The sequence below is a fragment of the Pteropus vampyrus genome, unplaced genomic scaffold (assembly GCF_000151845.1).
Source record: "Pteropus vampyrus isolate Shadow unplaced genomic scaffold, Pvam_2.0 Scaffold443, whole genome shotgun sequence".
Classification (NCBI taxonomy): domain Eukaryota; kingdom Metazoa; phylum Chordata; class Mammalia; order Chiroptera; family Pteropodidae; genus Pteropus; species Pteropus vampyrus.
In genome coordinates, this window is record NW_011889224.1 from 79781 (window position 1) to 83249 (window position 3469).

The following is a 3469-nucleotide window of genomic DNA, read 5'->3' on the forward strand; positions in this document are numbered from 1 at the left end:
GATCACGTCGCCTCTGTTTCTGAGTTGTCTGACTAGGTTCCTGCCTAAAGCATGCAGTCCTTCCTCCTAAATAGACGCCAACAATGGACAAATCCCTGGATGGAGTCCGGTAGTGCAAGGTGTGAAATTAAAAGATGATTTTTAACAGTGATTACCAAGAAAGTTATTCTACAAAACAGCTCTTTACATTAAAGTAGGTTAGTTGTTATAGTTCTTGGACCAAAGATTTTTTTCTTTTTAGACTTAGCAGTCTTCCTGTTCTCAATATTGACAGGCCACCTTATTGGGTTTCTGTTAGAGATACAGTAGGGTGCAAGCAGTGAGTGTCAGTACTTGGCTTGTTTTCTCCTGTTGTGCATCATGTTTTTGCATCTGCAGTGGTAACCAACAAACAGATAAAGGTAACATACCTTGGGGACCACTTGAGATTGATATAGTATATTACACCAAAGCATTAAAAAACAACATGGTATTTAGAAACAGCAGCATTTTTCAGGTGCTGGTAGAAAAGAGGTCGGTTCTCCTCTCAAGACATTTTCACTGATAGAATATTTGCCAGGTGTGTCTCTGAATGTGAGAAAGGGGCAGGAAACCCTCGAACTACACATTGGTTTGTGGTTCCAGGTGATAGAACTTCCCGTTCCCAATGCTAAAAGAAGTCAAACAATGAGAAGGAAGCTGTAAAATGGGAACACATTCCTTGGTCATTTGCCATCCCTGGAATGCTGGAACATTGCAAAGCAAGGAATAGCCTTATTCAGCCTTCCTAAAGAAAGGCTAAGACTCTTACCCCTGCAGAGCTGTGACCTTAGAGATATTTGTGAACTTGCTTTTCAAATTATAAGAGTGCCATGGGTATTATTATTAATCCATTTGGCCATATGATTCTTAATCAAGAAATGAACAATATTTTAGATTTCTGCTAATATTTTTGAGAGCCTAATTTTGTAGTGTCAATGCTCATATAGACAAAGGTCTAGGCCAGCCTTTCTCAAATTCAGTACTATGAACATTTGAGTTCAGAGAACTTCTTGCTATGAAGATCTGTCCTGTACATTGGCAGGCTTTTAGCAGGATCCCTACTACTAGATGCCAGTAGATGCCAATAAAATCTCCCCAAATGTGAAAACCAAAAATGTGTCTAGACATCGACAAATGTCTTCTGGGCACAAATGGCTCAATAGCCTGCCCCACTGAAAACTATTATTCTAGGTAATAAAAAAGTATCATATAACAATTTTCATTTTTGGTAAAGAAATAACTTTGTATTTCCCTCCATTATTCTGAGAATTATTCATTAATGAATTTTTCTATTTAATACATATTGATAGAATGCCAGGAGTTGGATGCAAAGTAATGAAACAAAGAGATATGATCTTTAGCTTCATGAAGCTTTCAATTTCGAGATGGAAAAAAAACTTTAAAGAAATACACAGAGAAATGTTTAGATGAATACATATTGGAATGGTATTATAAAGGTGAAAGACAGTGATAGTGTAATAAACAGCCAGACGGGAAAGTGCAGACCAAAATTTTCCAATACAAAGGTTAAGACAAAAATGCTACTTTAATAGTTGTAAATTAATTACATAATATACATCAGGAAAAAATAAATGAGAATGAACAGAGCAGTAGCTAGGATTTTCAGACCTTTGTTTGCAGATGAAAACAATGCGAAGAAATATTATGCCAGCAAGAAAGAGAGACAGAGAATGAAAGACAGAGACGAAAGCCTAGCTTTTTGTGGTCTGGAAGTGGGAGTAGGGTGGGAGGCGTGGAGCTTATTCTGGACAAACCTTAATTCCAATAAATGCATTTATAAAGCAAAGAGCTAGATATCTTCCTTTTTTTTTTTCTTCCCAGCTCTTAGTTGGTTAAAGTAAATGTCTGGCAATTACGTGTTGGTTTCCCAAATTATTTAACCACCTTGATGTTTCTGAAACCCAAGTTTTCTAAGAATAACAGTCTTCATCATTAATAATTTTAATATCAAAGGTAGTATTTTAGGGAATGTCTCCATAGTGTAGTTGTTACCATGTCTACTTTACGCTCAGAAGGTCCTGGGTTCGCTTCCCAGGTGGAGCCATGGACCATACCCCCGGCTGCACAAGACCCCAGGTGCATGCCAGGAGCCTGGGGGAGCAGACGCCCCACCTTCAGGAATCAGTTCTTAAGAAGAAATGGCAACAACTATAAGCCAGTTGTGAAAGTCGGGGTGGAAATTAAAGAGGGGGAAAAAAATAAAGGAAAATAAAATCTTCTAAGAAAATCAGTCAATCAGTTTAGACAATAAGGCATTGACCGAAATATAGACATAGAAGTTAATGTATTAGAAAAGAGGCCAGAAATACAGACACACATATATGGTTGAATGGTTTTTGACAAAAGAACAAACATTATTTACTAGAGAAAGAACAGTCTTTTCAAGAAATGCTGCTGGAATTACTGAATATCCAAATACTACCTCTACCGATAATAAAAAAAATCTCACTCTCTCCATCACAACATATTAAAAATTAATATGAAAAGAATCATAGACTTATAAGAACTAAAATTATAAAAACTCTAGAAGAAGCACAGAAAAAAATAGTTGTGACACAAAAATTTATGTTGGTCTTCATCAAAATTTAAACTTTCGACTTTTCAAAAAATACTCAATGAAATAAAAAGTCTAATATTCATAACACATATTTCTAAAGAACAGTCAGCTCAATAATAAGAAAACTTTAAAATCCATTAAAAATGGGCGAAATGTTCCCGGACAGTTCACCAAAGTGGATACATTAAAGGACAATGATAACATAAACAGATTCTCAACATCATCATTCCTAAATTCAAAAAGAAATACTACTACACTTTATCTAAGATGGTTAAAATAAAAAGAAAGGACAGTGCCAAGTGTTGAACAGGACTTGAAGCAATTGGAACATTTAAAGATTGCTGGTGGGAGTACAAAATGGTGCAATTACTTTAGAAGACAGTTTGTAGTTTCTTGTAGAGTTAAACATACACTTCCCATGTACTCCTAGGTATTTCCCCTCCCCCCCAAAAAATAAGAAGAAGAATGTACATCTATGCAGAGAATTGTATACAATGCTCATACCAACACTTTTAATGACAGCTCTAAACTGAATACAAGTATAAAAGCCTATCAACAGGTACATGGATAAAATAATTGTGGTATATTAATACGATGGAATACACTTTAGCAATCATAAGGAATGAAATGCTAATATACCTAATAAATGCCACAGACACTGACCTGGGAGGAAGCGCCTCATCACAGAAGATTATGTAGTGTATGATGCTATTTAGATGAGATTTTTAGAGCAGGGGAATGACTCTGCAGTGATAGAATAGGTATCAGAGACTGACCAGGGCAGAAGAAGGGAAATATGGGAAGAGGTACAGTGCAAAAGGGCGCAAATAAAATTGCTGAGGTGTTAGAAGTATTCCATACCTTGATTGT

General features: G+C 36.1%; 1 pseudogene; it reads right to left on the bottom strand.

The window, feature by feature from the left end:
- Positions 1 to 3469, bottom strand: part of LOC105306520 — an 8882-nt pseudogene that overhangs the window by 1352 nt on the left and 4061 nt on the right.